Source organism: Cupressus sempervirens, chromosome 5 (assembly GCF_028749045.1).
Source record: "Cupressus sempervirens isolate cs-2001-9-10 chromosome 5, ASM2874904v1, whole genome shotgun sequence".
NCBI lineage: Eukaryota > Viridiplantae > Streptophyta > Pinopsida > Cupressales > Cupressaceae > Cupressus > Cupressus sempervirens.
The window spans coordinates 889407449-889425141 of record NC_143122.1 but is presented as its reverse complement, the minus strand read 5'-3'; the positions used below and the strand labels follow the sequence as shown (position 1 = coordinate 889425141).

The 17693-nt window shown below is 35.6% G+C and overlaps 1 pseudogene; it reads right to left on the bottom strand.

The window, feature by feature from the left end:
• LOC149558778 (U3 snoRNP-associated protein-like EMB2271) overlaps positions 1 to 15278 on the bottom strand; it is a 45038-nt pseudogene extending 29760 nt beyond the window's left edge.
• Positions 15279 to 17693: the final 2415 nt, after the last annotated feature.

Genomic DNA, 17693 nt, shown 5'->3' with positions numbered 1-17693 from the left:
CAAATCCATCCCTTAGGGTAATTAATTTATCATTTAAGTTTTTAACCCACAAGAGGCAAGAATATTCAATCAAGACTAGACGCATCTTGTAATGTCCCTATCATAGATCACCACAAGTTGCAGAGAACATTAGCCTATCAATTAATATAACAACCCTTCATCATTTATGCCCTTTAAAAGAGTCACAACCCTTCATAATTGGCCTCTTTGAAAGAGTCACAAGCCTTCGTAATTAGTACCTTTTCAAAGAGTCCCAACCCTTCAAAACTTTTGCCCTTTGAAGGAGTCACATCCTTATCTTTTAATTTCCTTTTTTTTCTTCTATTAATTCTTCCTTTCTTCATACCTTTCCCTTTTTACTCCTTTCTCTCCCCTTTCTAATGAAGTTCTCTTCTCTATTTATATATGTCATGTTTGAAGGAGTCACAACTTTTCATTTAATGCCTTTTGAACCTTTATTGACTTAATTTTGTATTGTTATATTTTAATATTATTAAATTTTTATATATAAATTATTTTTTGTTCTCTTATAATTTTATTTTATTATTACTTATTATTAGGTCCTATTTCAAAAAGGGGACATTAGAATTCAACAAAAATATATTATTAATGAGATAATTTAGCGGTTGTTAAGAAGGTGAAGCAATCATAACTGGACTTTATATTATTTGTAAATGGAGCAAGTTTACCAAACACTAAACTAAAAGACGCACCCTTAACTTGGATAAATCGTCATTTGAGTTTTTTTAATATAACTAAAGATACTAGATCAGTAGCAACTGGAAATCTTTCCCACTTGTGCATAAAGTATGCTTGTTATTCTTGGATCTGACCACTTCTCAATTTAGCTACTACACAAAGAAGATCAAAACCTAGATCAATGCCCGTTTGAATTAGAAAATATGTGGCTCAAAGATCCAAATTTCAATTCCAGTATGGAATAACAACGAGCTGACGCTAAGTCACAAGGTTCTAATTTGGGTTTGTAATAATAAAATTAAGATTATGCAAGGGTACAAATTTGAAAAAACAAAATCAACATTACAATCGCCTTATATAAATTTAATTATTTTGAAGTAATATATCCACAAAATTATCGAAATAATTTAACATTACCTATAAGAGTTTCTGGATTAAATTGTGTCGAATAATTTTGCATCAATGTTCCAAATCACACTCAATTATCCATCATCAAGATGAAAATAAGAAAGCATAAGAAAAATAGGATAAAGTTACAAACCTAAACAAGTGAAATAGAGTGGGAGAGGTGGAAAAATACAATTGTAGAGAACTTGTGATGCAGGAGCATCCTGGGTTTCTTTATAATCCTGCACATTAGTTCATTCTGCCTAGTTCCAATTGGGCCGACTTCGCTCACATTTAATTTTGGTATAGTCAAATTATATTTGATGAGGGCCGACTTGTGGTTTCTCCATGTTCTAGAATTATCCGTAAGCCATTTTGGCAAGTATAAGTAGGGTGTTTAGGTTTAGGGTTAAGGTAGACTTTTGGGGAGAGTTCAATAGAAAAGAGATATGTGGATTTAAAAAGCTGATTTGAAGATCTGGAAGTTGTACATTTGTAATTGGTCGTAACCCAAAAGGCCTTACAGCTGGGCATGTATGCTGAATATTTGATGAATCAATAAATATATCCTTGTTCTCCCTCTCCTTGGTGTTGTTCCTCGTGTTTGCTTCCGTTGTGTTAACTCTTGTAGGGTGGTTTTGATAGCTGGGTGTGCCTTTGGCCCTAGTTATTCATCCCTTGCCTGCATCAGTTGGTATCAGAGCCCGAAGTTCATCCTTGTGGAGATTGGATCGTGTAGAACCCTGATTTGGATCTGGTTGTAGGGTGGCAGATCTGTGGATTTGACCTATAACTTGCAGAGGGTTACGATCTTGCAGGAACCTAATTTGTAAAGATGGTTCGTGGTAGAGGAAATAATGTTGATAACGCTATATTGAATCAGTTAAGACAAATTGCACCCAGATTAGATGATGTGGAGACAGCCCAGAGGAGAGGAGCGCATCTTGAAGATGTAAGTGATGATGAAGCAGCAACACTAGACCATAATCCAGAATCTGAAGAAGATCGAGATGAGGAAAGATTGTTGCAATTATTGTCTAGGGCAAATTCAAAGCCTACTATAGAAGTTGTCCCTTATGATGGGAAATTGGATACAAATACTGTGCTAGATTGGATCTCTGATATGGAGAAGTTCTTTTGGTATGAAAACACTCCTGATAACAGAAAGGTGAAGATTGCAGTCACTAGGCTGAAAGGTCATGCATCATTATGGTGGGAGCACTTGCAAACTAATAGACAAAGGAGAGGAAAGGAGAAGATAAGAACTTGGCCAAAGATGGTGAACAAGGTAAAGAACAAATCCCTTTCTGCTGATTACCAAGTTAGCTTATTGAGAAAGATGCAAAATTTGAAACAAAGGGACATGACTGTGAAAGAATATACCGAGGAATTCTATAGATTGGACATCAGATCTGGACATGTGGATGATGATGTTGAGAAAATTGCAAGGTACATTAATGGATTGAGACTCTGTATCACATGAAAAGTTCTAGTAACACTATGAGGTGTTCAAGTCATTTCAGATTGACAGGTCTAGAAAATGTGTAACTGCTATTGAAAACATCCCCAAATCCATCATAAGCCTCCATGCATGATACAAGTATTATGGTGAATGGTCATATCCCCCCCATAATATTGATGTAGCCCCTCTATCATATGGTGCGATAGTGAACATTGTTCCAAATATGCAGATTTTTCCAAATTTGACTTTATGTTAGATATATTCTAGAAGTGTTTAATGATATTTGTCTCTTCTGAAGATGAACATGATTGTTACCATCCCTATTAACAAAACATTGTTCAACTGGATCACGTATTTCCTATCTCAGCTACCGCTGTGATGACCCCTTCCTTTTGGTAAGTTTTCTCTCAATTTGTTTAGGGTGATAATATAATTATCTTATTTTGACAATAGACGTTACACTCTTACACTCTTACTCATTGAATCAACATTCCCATTTCATACTTCCTTATCACTAAAATTATGCTATCAATTTCTTATACAACTGGAGACCATATTTTTGTTATGATGACATTTCCAAACCATTTTCTTCACAATAATCAATGTCCTCAAATATGATTGCTGTCTAGTTCGATCTTGGTTATTGACTTATCATAGATTGGGATGATACAATTGCAGTCTTTAATAGTGCCTTGTGTTAATTTGGATCAGTTTGGATTTTTCATTAAACTCCTCAACTAAGTAAGAAATGGACCGACTTCCTATGAGACCCCCATCATTGTTTGTTTATATGTGGCAAAAATACTGACCGTATGTTCTAAGTGATGAATCGATTCCCTTTTCTCCAATTCGGTGATTATATCAATAATAAGCATCACAAAATTCTTCTGTGTCTTCACCTTTCAGCAAATACCCAAAATAGTTGATTTAATATTATTCCTTGGGTCGATACTTATGCTTTGTTAGCATGTTATTTGTATATAATGATCATCAGTAGTTTCTGACATATGCTGAATAGACACAAAGTCTGAATCTTCATTCGTACCATTGACTATGTATTCTTCCATGTGTATTCCATGGTTGGATATTCATTGTCTGATTATATTCCAATCATATGGGATATTATTCGATTTATAAATTGTAATCCCTCTTTTTCCATCATAGTCATCTGCGACTAATGAATTTACCCTAGAGTTGAATTTCTGTCTGATAGCTGAAAGAGAAACTGAGATTTTTTATGATATATAATTGTGAGGTTCTATACTGGTCCCTGATTCTGACTGGACCTGACTTATGTGATTCCTTCCTTCTTGATTATTTCTATCAATCATTTTTATTAATTGATTGAGGTGTCATCCTAAGCTATAGAAAACTGGATAATATATATTGATGTCTGAATTGAGTCTAATCATTGATGCTTATAGTACCAACGCTGCCAATAGAGAATATTGCTGGAGCATTCGAATGAATCTCTGAGATAACTTCTATTAATATTCATCTTCCTTTACAATTCAGCAATGGTAGGTTTTTGTGTGAAGAGAATTTTGTTCAATTCTAGTTTCTGCACTGTGTATTTAAAATATGGTCTGTAGAACAAGTCTTCAAATGATAGTAGACCTGATTCTCTTCCATAGTGTGGATGCTCAATAATAGGTATCAATGTAAGTCTTGTTTGATGAGTCAATCCTTATATTCCATTGACTCGAGTATACGTGGTAGTAGGTTAATTGTGATACCTTATCTTCTTTCACTCCCATAGCTGAGATGAAGTTTGTTTTGCCGGCAGATACCTTCCATTTTTGTTGTTTGATAATCCTCTATGCACTATACATATATAATCTTTATTATATCAACATTGTATCTTATGATTAAATCAATCCGACTGTAGCTATAATCTTAACAATATGCACTCAAATGCAAGGAAAGTTTTACATCAGAAGTTAAAAAGGCAGAAAAGCAAGCCCTTAATGTAACATATATTTGCAATATGCAATAGTGCAAGACAATCATCTTTTAATGAGTCGAATTAGATAACCTTAGCATTTAACTTCAGCAATATGAACTTCCCACTAAAAATATGCTCACTGGTGCTATTTAAATTTTAATTAGGCCTTTTCTCATCTGACATTGACTTCAGAACAGAAAAAGGTGATCTCATTTCTTACCAAAGGTATATCATGCACAACTTTAAGGCTTTTACTGCTGTTCTCAATAGCCCACAATCACACAATTCCATCACCAACCCCTGATGCAGCAAGATCACTCCCTCTACACACTGCAAGAGCCCCAACCCAGGACTCTACAGAAGAGCTACTTCCCATTTTATGTGTTACGTTACCATTTCCTGCATCCAAGCAAAAAATTCAACACATTGTTTTAAACACATAAACTAGAGAAGAAAAGAAAGAGAAACAAATGAACCAAAACAAAAGCGTGTTAAAAACATAGACATCCAAAAAGCAGTAACAAGGTCCAAACTTGTAGGTCGTGTAATGTCTCCATTTTGGATTTTTTTTACAATGCAATTGGTGTTGGCTTTGCAGGTTAGTGTCAGCCTGATCAGAGGAATAATTTACCAATGAGCTTAGATGGTTTAAAGGAGTCATTAGTACTTTCACATGTTATTTACGACTTCTGGTTGTTAATGTTTTCGAACCAGAATACAGGAATGTGATAACAAATGACACAATAACTTATCCTGAGAAAACCCTCCTACTCAGGGGTGGAAAATCCAGCCCCACAAAATATAGACCCTTTTATAGAAAGCTAAAACAAATACACAGGGCTCTTAAACTTCTGATTATCAATACCAAACAATCGATCAGTCAGTAGTATACGAAGTTCAATCACTTCAACTATGCAGATACAGAATATAAAAGTTCTTCAAATGAGATTAACTAACTCACTCAAATCTGGTTTATCACAGATCACATACATACAAATACAATATCATAAGATGCGCTTGATACAGAAGATTTACTCATATTTCAGACCAGTAAATATCTATGCAGCAAAATGATCAAACACCCAATACTCTCTCTCAACCCAATTTCTCTCCAACTGAACAGTATAATAAAGGCACCAATGATTTATCAATTAATTATATCTCTTTGAATAAATGACATTATTTCTCTTGCAACAAATTTGGCTAGTTACAGGGGTTGTCTTTACAGTCCACTCATCCTTGATTTTTAAAAAAATATCTACCATAGAGATTCCGGAATAGTATAGAGAGAGAGAGAGAGACTTCAAGTTTGAAGAGCTGCAGTTGTGACACTTATTTTGCCTAGCATAATTGCTAATTGCACCTTCCTATGCAAATTAATTCATTTTGTTCAATGTTGTCTTTTTTAACCTTTCTCAATAGATCAATTATTTTTGTTCAATGTTGGCATTTTAATCAAACAGTGGCATGACATTAAACCCAAATTTCCAATTATCATTTACAAATTGCTTACCAATATCATTGCCATCATTAACTTGTGATGATGTCATTTCTTCTGGCTTTTCCTCAGCGCCATGATTCTCTAAGAGATGTTGAATACCCGCATGCCCATGTGCACCTTTTGCAATAAAAACCGGTTTTTTCCGCATCATGCTCCAAAGTTCTATGCTTCCATCATCAGAACCTGATATAAACTCTTCATTGTTGACAAAACAACAACATTCTAAAGATGCTGCAGGTCCTCTAAACACTAACTGTGTCTCCTCAGGAATCTGCACACCAAAGTTAGTCATTGGGGAGAATCTATTAAATAATCAGTAAACCATAACCATCACACAAGCACTCTAAAGAAAAAAGGCCATAAATAGATTTCATCATAAAAGTTGAAGCCACTGAATGGATGGTGATGGGAATTTCTAGTTTATCTGCCTTGAACATCATTAGTAATAAATGATCCATCATTTTATATAATGTCAACAAATAAAATACTAAAACTATACAGGGAAGCTAGAAAAAAGGGGTAAAATATTGTGAAAGATAAAACGAACTTTTCACAACCACGGGAATGCTCCATAATATAGATACTAGATTGGGAGAATGATATGATGAGCTAAGCACCTACACCATAAGATCATTCAGATTTTCTAGACAAGAAGTTTCAAAGCAAATTACAGCAGATCTTGGTATTTGTTTCATGACACACAACACATACTGATAGCAAAAATTTCAGAATACTATCATCAAACACCTCAAAAGAAGTGACATTATTTTTTAATGTAAAATTGAGCTGCTATATAAAAAATTATATATGAAACAGGATATCTCTAAGTGCCTAAATCCTTCCACCAATACATTAAAAGATACCTTCCATAAACACAATGTGTGATCACGTCCAACAGAAAGAACTCGTTCTTTTCGCAAGCAATCTACCATTAGGATTTCACTTTGATGACCGTAGAGAGTATCCATGTACAATCTGTCTTCTGCACTCCACAATTTGATTGTGCGATCAAATGATCCAGATATGAGTTGCTGTGTACCTTGCCGAAAAGCTAAACAAGACACAGCTCCCCTGTGACCTGGAAAGGCCTGCAGTAAATAGAGAAGATTAAAAATTGAATGATTGCTCTGCCCAGATTAATAATGGATAAGCACTAGAGGTTATGAAATTTGTACTTGAATATGTTCCCGTGTGCGGGTATCCCATAGATGAACAAAACGATCTAATCCTCCAGTAGCCATGTACCGGCCATCAGAACTGATAGCCATTGATAGAATATGTTTGCTGCGCTGCTTCCTATTTAAACTTTTTGTAGAGGCTTCCTTGCTAGGCCAGTCATATTTCTCACTTGCACCTGTTTCAACATCCCAATGAAAAATAGTACCATCTTTTGACGCTGAGAAACCCTTTGAATCATCTTCTCTTAGAGCTACAGCTGTTACAGACTGCTTGTGTCTTTTAACAACTCGCCACTCTACCTGATTGGAAGGCTTCACAACCCTGTTGAGAATTGACCTTTAGCATTCATTTATTATACGGAACCAAACTAACATACCACAACATATTGTCTTGAATTTCCATTTACTAAATGAATTCTTTTCAAAATTTTGAAGGGCTAATCAATAATTTCCCGTGGCACTTATTAGAGAAATTTGGAATTTGGAATAATTGTCCACTCAATTACTTACTACTTCAAACCATCATACGAGGCTATGCATTGAACTCTTTTACAAAACTCAGCACCAACCACACTATCAACATTTCTTTAGCAAAAAAAAAATATTACCAATAGGCTGGATAGCTATTCAAAATTCATGATATAAACATCAAAAAAAGAAACTAAAACAGCTATAAACATTCATGCGCATAGACTTGTTCCTTGAATGAAGTATGCACACATGTAACAGAATCAAACGACTAGGCAGTTCAGTTGAATACAATGCCTTTTCTGGAAGTAGAGAAAAGATAAATGCACCAGCAAGCTATCATAACATCTACGAAAAAATTATCTTTAAATTGTATTTTGTTAATATTTCATTGACAATCAAGTAAACAAGCAAGTATTTTTAGATTAACAATCTTCTGTTAATATTTCAGATTATCATAACTACTAATTTTAAGTGTTTGAACCATTCTCTGGTGAATGAAACTCAAAAACTTTAAAATAAAAGCCCTGGTCTAAATAAACACAAAGAATCACCTCAAGAAAAAAAGTTCTTATAATAAAAAATTTAAACACAAGAGGTTTGAATCTCCAGGCCATCAAGTTGCTCTTATTTGTCGCATCAACAATAATACACAACTAAACCAATATACAGTTGAGAACTCCAGACACCAATAAAAATAACTAAAAGATCATTGTAATTTGACGGCATACAGTCAACTGTACTTATTTCTGGTGCAAAAGCTTAAGCTGTATATCCATGGCATCATTTAGAGTTGGATCCACACCCAAAAGAAAAACGTGCAGAACTTGTCCCAAAAAGATAATTTCTGCAATGTCCCTAAATTTAAGTTCCACTAAGGCCATAGCTAAAATAAAAAATGTATAGTACTGCAAAAATGCGAAGTACTATAACAAAAATTTAGGTACTATAAAATCATAACTTCAACTTGCAATGTATAAACTTACTGATAACCAAAGCAGAGTATCTCATGGTTTAGAGCCCCATAAAAGCATAAATCATTTGGGGAGTAAATCCACAAACCAGAGGAGTGGGATTTTTAAATCCGCAAACCAGAGGAGTGGAATTTTGGAAAAAATCGACAAAAATCAGATATAGACAAAAAAATGTGAAAAACTCAAGAAAAGCAGTCAAGAACTGCGCTTCTTTTTTAATTAAAGGACATTTCCATAGAATGGATGAAAAGGGACATACATAATGATTCAAAGCACTTGCACAACCTCCTGATATATTTTAAACTTGGAGTACTCAAAGTTTTAACCGTGATATTGTTTGTTTAGAATTCAATCAAGCTATGATTTGAACAACAAAATATGATGTGGCCTTTCTTATTTTTCAAAATCAGAATGAAGCTACGAAAATCTTCATATTCATTTAAGTAGAATTCATTTGTGATATTGCTATCAAGATTCGTCTGTGTAGTTTTTGAGTCAAACTCATTGACCCAAGTTTCATGAGTAGTAGTTTACAATATTCCATCTCACATAAGAATGAATGGAACACTATGCACTCATTACATCCAAGTGGTGCTCACAAACGTGAACCACTAGGACTTCCCAAAAGGTCACCCATCCCAGTACTACTCCAAGCATAAGTGCAATTAACCATGATTGTACCTTAAGAATCATTCTTTAGAAAGCCTCTTAAACTCATCAATTGATAAGTGGGAGATGTTTTCCACAGAAAATCTAATCGTTATATTTACTATCAGGATTCATCTATGTAGTTTTTTAGTCAAACTCATTGACCTAAGTTTCATTAGTGGTTCACAAGAACCCATCTCTTATGAGATTGAATGGAACAATTAGCATTCATTGCATCTAAGTGATAAAGAGTGAAGCACCAAGACTTCCCAAGTCGTCACCCATCCTAATAGCGGTCTAGCTCAAGTGTGTTTAACAACGAAGTTTCCTCCAAAGTTAATCCCACTTGGCTTGCAACCCCATTTACATAACCTTCAATATGTGTTGTGCCTTATGAACCATTTATTGGAAAGCCCCTTATACAAATCAAATAATAAGTAGGCCATATTTTCCACAAGTAGTCAAACTATGATATCTCTATCAAAATTCATCAGTGTAATTTTTGAGTCAAACTCATTGATCCAAGTTTCTTGAGTAATGGTTCTCAAGAATCCATCTCTCATGAGAATGAATGGAACACTTAACACTCATTGAATCTAGGTGATGAGCAGAGGTGAAGCATCGGGACTTTCCAAAACATCACCCATCCTAGTACTATTCCAACTCAAAGTGCACTTAACCACAAAGTTGCCTCCAAGGTTAGGCCCACTTTGTTTGCAACCCCATTCACAAAACCTTCAGCAAGTGTTCTGCCCTATGAAACATTCCTTATAAAGCCCCTTAAGCTCATCAAATGATAAGTTGGAGATATTTTCCATAAGTTAAATTTTGATATTGCTAATAATTTTTGAGTTAAACTCGTTGACCCATGTTTTGTGAGTAGTGGTTCACAAGAGCCCATCCCTCATGAAAATGAATGGAGCACTAACCACTCGTTGCATCTAGGTGAAGCTCGTAGAGGTGAAGCATTAGGACTTCTCGAGAGGTCATTCATCCTAGTATTATAGCTTAGACATGCTTAACCATGGAGTTTCGTCCAAGGTTAAGGCTACTTTGCTTGAAACCCTGTTTGCAAAACCTTTAACAAGTATTGTGCCTTATGAAGCATTCATTAGGAAGCCCCTTAATCTCATCAATTGATAAGAAGGAAAATTCATTATTTAGAACTCTCTCAAGTTCCTTTCATTATATACACTCAACAAACAATTGTATACAAAGTTGGCATGACATACACATATGTGAAGTGATACATACACGTGTATATAACAAAACAATTCTATATATGTTGAACATAAAGACTGAGCTGCGTGAATTATAAATTTAATTTAAGTTATAAATATTGAGCAATTTCATAAATCATAAGAACTTATATGTCATAATTGACAAGCCTAAAGTGATTTATATAATTATTGACGGGTTCTTTGTTTTCTCTAAAATAGATAGTGAAAAACAATGTTACCCTGCTCTTTTAGATATATTGCAACAAATAAGGAAGCTTTGTTATGATCTTCTTTTGCTTCATATTGCAACAATTTAAATATTTGAAATTCACATAAACAAAATCAATGTTAGAAAAGAAATATTATCAATCAAGTTATACAATATATTCAATGCAGAGAGGAAAAATTTCTTTGTAATTGCCTATCTCTCATGCCACTTCCCGAATCTACAATACTTCGCGACTACGCAAAACTTTCAACCCCACTTTCCCAATTGCATCTTGAACGCCACGCATCAATTTCGTAGAGAAACACGTCATATTTTTGCAAGTTTTTCCCATCACAATTGCTATTAGAGTTTTTGCTAGTTTCCCGTAATTATTTTGCTTATCAAATTGTCACTTTTTGCCAATTAATCATCTAATAAATTGCAAAAAAAGTTGAAAGTCGTTGACCAAAAATCCTTGATTTTTGGGAGAATGAATCACTGCACATGCCAACTAATGATTAATCACACATAATCGTGATTTTTTGTCATTTTTTGCTTCTATGCTATTAATATTTATTAATAGACAATAACAATTAATATTTTGAAACTACTTTGTAATATTAATTATAAACTATAAGAGTTTGTTGCTTCTTGTAAACGGGCAATCTATAATAGTCATAGTTACACCGCCTTCGGGGACGGGGGGACGGCAGAATTGGGGGGCAAGTTCCTAGGACGGGCTTACAGAGGGGCCTCAATTTGGGGACAACGGGGAGACGGTGGCAGGGGACGGGGCGTTGTATATACTATACATACGATACTTAAAATGCTAGTTATGAAAAGATGTATTGCAATAGAAGATATAAAGATGTAAAAGTGTCAATACTTGAACATTGCATTGAGTTGGAACATCGAACATTGAACATAAATAGTCAAATCAGCACATAGTAAACATTGGACATCCCCCCATCCTCAGTGAAGGTGGCAGAAATTGACGGTGTCGCTTGGGATAGGGGGACAAAGTCCCCAAGTACCTGGTGCATCCCCTTCTTCGAGATGTGGGGCAAAAGGGGAGGGACGTGTCTCCATGTTACTATGATAATAGTGCATAATAATTATAGTTTCATAGCCCAAGTCCCCGGTGCATCCCCGTCTCTTCATAGCCTTTGCTCATTATAAATTAGAGGTTGCTGGCATTTGGAACACAAATACCAATCTGGCAGCGCTTAGTACATTTGCAGCGATCCTTCACGAAAACCAACAAATAATGCTCCTCAACCAAAAGCCAACTACTCTACAATTATTGGTGTTGTCTATTATGATAATGGTCAAGATAAAGATGTAATCAACACATGCACCATCTTCATCTCCCCCTTAAAATCCACTATTATTAGATGCATTTTCCTTTTACAAGTCACTTCAATGACTTTGATTGATCAACAACTAAAGGTTTCCATTATTCCATCCATGATATGGATACCTCTACCTCATCCCACAAATTACTTATGGGCTTCAATGGATCCCTTACGAGGTTCGTCTTTTGCAATTAGTTGTCACATACCTCAAAACCTAGGCACTTGTACCCTTTTCAATCTTCATTAATTTATCTGAGCATTTTTTGCCAACATGGTGAGAAGAAAATGTTGAAAGTCAATCCCTTTGCATAGATACATCTATGAATGTGATAATTGGCAATCTCTTGAAACTCTTGTAAAATATCATTTCCAGCTATTTGATTTGGTCTCGTGTAAGAACCATGGATTGTTCTTTAAGTGTGGCCAAAAGTGGGCAATTCCTCTACCAAAAGTTCAAGATCAGATGGAGCAAGGGGGCTCATTTCTTGAGGCCCTCTCCACAACCCAAAACACATGTTACATCACCAAATGTAAAGAACTAGCCTATAGAGATTACTATAACAGTGTGTCGTGGTCCCCAAGAAATTGAAGATGAGGATATTCCTTCCAAATGTCCATTTAGCTCTTCTAGAACCCATATGACTACCATTTCCCCACGTATATAAATCACCAAAAAGTGTTATACAGCACAGCTGAGATATTCCCCACATGCTAAAAGCTCACCGCTAGTATTAACGAGAGCCTCAACATGTTTTGGATGTGAAACATTGACATCTACAGCATGGCCAAGTCTACCTCCACAAGCAATGCTCCTATACATCAAGCAATACAGCTGACTTCTATCACAGACTTCTGTAACTATTTATCTACCCCCTTTTACCTCATTTCACAGTTCTTGTATGATTTCTGCATGTTTTCCTCTATAGAATCATATGCGACTATATTTGAGGATTGTTTTAGGTTTGAAAGTTGCCTTTTAATGAATACAGTTTTGATTTGAACTATGAAAACTCTTCATGCCTATGACTATATAATTGCATGCTTGTATGTATTACTCATCTTGACAGATTCAAAGGAACAAAAAGTTTCCATATTTCTGAAGGAATTTAGACAACTACTACAACCAACCATATGATACAACTTTACGTTTGCAATATATCATGCCCATGCTAGAGATCATGTTCTTAATAAATAAACCTAGGATATACAATAAAATATAATGGCAATTCATTATAATAGGCCACCGCCAACCATATCTACAAGAATTAAACAGAAGAAATTTATTTTAAAAGGGAAAGTAGAGTTAGAAGAAATTATAAAGCAATTTAATTTTTAATAGGGTTGACTGGAATATTTTTTATCATTAAATAGCGGCTAGGGGCAGCGCCCTTGTAGTAATATCTAAAAAATCACATCATTGGGCAAGAGACTGTATTCAAAATGTCCTGATTATTACTTCTATTTGTAATTCATCTACCCCTCAACCGAACATCTTCTATAAATCCTACTAAACAACAACCCATCCAGGCATTTCCTTGGCAGCACAAACCTTGACTAGGCATCCAGGGCCACACTTAGAATGAATGGCCAAATCCTCTTTCACAAGTAGCTCCAAACTAGAGGAGGCAACACTGATATCTTTGACCTGAACACTCTCCTCATCCCTAGCAAGACCTTCCAAAATGAATTACTTCTGCAACCAACCAGGCCACACTCCTTTAGTAGGTCCATCAATTTCTTCAGAAAAGTATTGCATCTTGCCACCATCCACCGCTACACAATTCTAGAACCATCCACCCAGCAAAGGGGATATCTCTTCACTTCCTTCCCTCATTGACATATCACATAGTAGACTTTTAGCAAAGCGATCATCTTCTTTTCATCAATGTTCTCCTGCATATGGTCTAATTCATCAAGGAAATTTTCTTGAAAAGCTTCGTACACAATGCAACCATATCCTTCGCTTCACCAACATTGTTCAAGACTGCAACAAACATTGTCGTAATATCCATATTCACACAACAACAATGCTCAGATGAGAGAAAATCCCCACCCAAAAGCCTATGTACTGCACAGACAACCAGCCCATGGCTGTAGATCAGAAGCTTTTCTGCCATTTCTCTAATTAAAAAGCAGTGCCCCATTATGGAAAGGTGTGAGTCCCCCAACTCTGGAAGCTACAAGGGTGAGCAAAATGCATTTGTAGATGGGAGCATTCAAGAAATTTTTGGAATGGAAATCGAATAAGCAGATCAGCAATTTGGATTATATATGAGGACCTATTAAGGAGTGAAAGACAAGTCAATATTAAGGAAGAGAACTGCAATCAGCAATGACACAGCAGAAAACTCAGATGAGTTTTCTTTTCAGAATTATTGAGTTGAATGATAATTAAATTTCATCATTTTTTAATATTTAAGATACAATACAGTTTTCAACCTAAATAGGAACTATTGTTCTAGGGCAAAAATAGGAAATGTCCCTAAAGAGAAAACTACACAATATTGCCCATGTAAACTGACACTAGTTCTGTTGCTCCTTGCAATGTCTATCTTGCTTCTTTAAAACGCTGTCGTGCTCAATTTCTACCTTTAGGACTGTCTCTTAACCAAAACAAAAATCAAGTGATTTCATGAACTCCATTGCTCGATGTTCTTATAAAGAAAAAGTTTTCTCGCACGTGATACCTTCAAAATCATCCTCCCAATTATTACCTTAGCCAAAAAGAGAATTTTATCAATCCGATAAATAAATTTAAATGAAGAAGGGAAATACCTCGAAGCAAGAAGACGCTGCACACGGCCGCTCTCTTCGAGCTGCTCCTGCTGAAGAATCTCGGCAACAAGCGAATCCCGTTTACCCCTCCGCCCTTCTTCATCTTCATCTTCTTCGTTTTCCTCATCTTGATCTTTTGTTATTTCCCTAATTTTGTCCAGATAAGCTTTGGCCAACTTAAGTCGCTTATCATCAGCAGTCTCTGTATCTTCCAAGGCGACGTCTTCATCTTCTTCCTCCCCATTTCTGTCAACAAAATCGTCGTCGTCTTCTTCGCTGCTGTGAATCTCCTCCCCTTTCCCTCTTTGTCGTTTAAAGGTTTTATCGTTGAAAAATGGGTCATTGCCAATTGCAGGAGTTTTTCTTTTTCTGTTACTTCCTCCTCCTTGTCCTCCTCTTCCTCCTCCTCTGGATACATTGCTCTTATGGCGCTGCTGGTTTTTCTTCATATTAAACATTGTCGGAAATCTTGATCCTTTCAGCTCTAACAATGGCGGCACCTTCCTTCAGAAACTCTGTGACTGCCACTGCATTTTTTCATTGGCTTAAACCTCTGAAAATAAATTTTAGGTTTTGGGGGACTGAATCTTGCCTATGCGACCGAAAAGAATTAAATTGGATGGAAGGAATATTTTTTTTTTAAAATTATTTAACATATACTTTTACAAATCTACATAACTATATAAATTTTACAAATTTACATAACTATATAAATATTGGTAGACATATTACAATACTTTTCAGATTAATTTGAAGTTGTTTTCATTTAATTTTTGATAACTAGTTTTAAAAATAGTTTCACATATAAATAAGAAATCTATTGGTTGTAAGTTGAGTATGATCTTCAAGTAGGCCTTCCTTGTGTGTAGAAGGTCATTTTCTATTAATAGCATTTATTTCCTTATCCAACTTTTTTTTCTATAGGGTCTTTATTTCCCAATGGCCAGCCATAATCAAAGTGTTCAATGTCTCCAAAAATCGTTGGTGGTCGAACATGCATCTTTCAAGGAAGCATTACAAGAAACCCTCTCAATCCTAGATGGAGCACGCTTCTACAAGTAGTGATCAACCACATCCACCTCTACCAAGGACTTCAATGGGTGTAAGGAACTACCTACCAACGCTTAAACCTAACCAACAAATGGTCATGGCTATTGATGTAGAAAAATCTAAATTAAAGAGCTCTATTGTATTTCTAGCAACCCAGGAACTAACTAATCTGCCTTCTCAAACTTTTTAAAATGAGTGGCTTCATAAAGTGTGGGGAAAAATATTAGTTTTTCACTTTTCATGCTTTCGTATGTTACAGCAAGGATTGTTTTGGGGTTTTCAATAAACAATAATAGCGAAAAGAAAAGTATTAAGACAGTTTTGGAGGATAGGTGCCTATAACTTTTGGGTCATCTCATGGTCTCCATAACCTATACAAGAGGAGATTTTTGCCCTATCCTGCCCTTGGTGGCTCTCTAATGAAAACATTCCTCCATTTTTGTTCAATATTATACCTCGTGCTCTTTAACTCATTATAAATGTTATAAGGGTTGATAAAAACTAATTATCTTCTCCTCCATACTAATGCAAGGGTCCTTATATCTCTCAACCCTAGTCTAGACATCGCCAAGGGGGGGGGAAATGATTTGGATGATCAATTGGTTTCTTGTTTTGTTACATTCCTTGGAGGAATCAATGTGTGCTTCTTGTGTAGGACAAGACGTATGTGAAGCTCTTGTCCACTAATCAAAAGAAACTTATTGCTAACCCTAAATCATTAGAGACTTGCAATGGTAATTCTTACCTTAATAATCTTGCCAAGAATACTCCAAATACATAGCCCTTTAAATTTTCTTCTCATACCCCCTCTAAGACATCTTCCATCAAACTTTATGGTCATTTCTAAAAAACTTGACCACCTCAAAGTTGCTTTCTCGAAAAAGGTGAACCTGTCACTTTATACACCAGCTAGACTCTCCCTAGGGGTCAAAACCTACTTAAGGCCAACTCTTGAAAAATTGGTTTGAAGCCCTATGATCCTCATCCTAAACACAGGACTAAGAATGCTCAAAAACTTTCTATTGAAAAAATCACAAGGGTCCTTGATCCTATGTTTATTAGTAACAGATCCTCCAAAGGTGAAGGTTCCTCACCCCACAATCCTACCTCCATGGACTAGGCATCTTTGGAAAAACATGTCATTTCACCCTTAGTCCTAGATAAGAATGGTAGCAAGGTTGGAAGTGTCCACAAGGTGACTAAGAACGAATCTAGGATTTTGGGTAGGGTTAAGAATTTAAACAACGATACTAATATTGTAGTTTCTTGTGATGGCTTGGAAGCCCTTCAAAATATGCATGCTAAAGAGAAAAAGCTCTCTAATTTCTCCCTTGTGATCATCTTGAATCTTCCTCCCCCACCTCCCCTTTGCAAGCATTTCATTTTTGCATTTCCCCTTTATGTCTTTTCTAACCCTGGTACCATTAAGATTCAAGAGGTAGAGCCAAGTGATGCTCCTTAAGAGATGTTTCATGCACTAAAATTAGGTAAAGAAGATATTAATGAGATCATTATTGTTCTCGTCAATGCCACTCAAGATGAACCTAGCATTTTTATTTTTAATGCTCTAAAAAAGAAGGGGAGGGAAAGGATCAAAAGGTTAAGAAACACTTTGGAAACCCCTATTCAATACTTGGACCCCTAAGAGGTTGTGATTAAGAAGAAGAGAGGGGGATTGAAGGACTCCTTTAATAACAATAAAGGGAATAAATACCAAGGAAACAACTCCCAAGCTTCTATAAGAGCTTTTATAACACTCATGGATATTGATTTTTAAGGTTGCCTATGGACTTGAAATGTATGTCATGGAATGTCATGGCCCT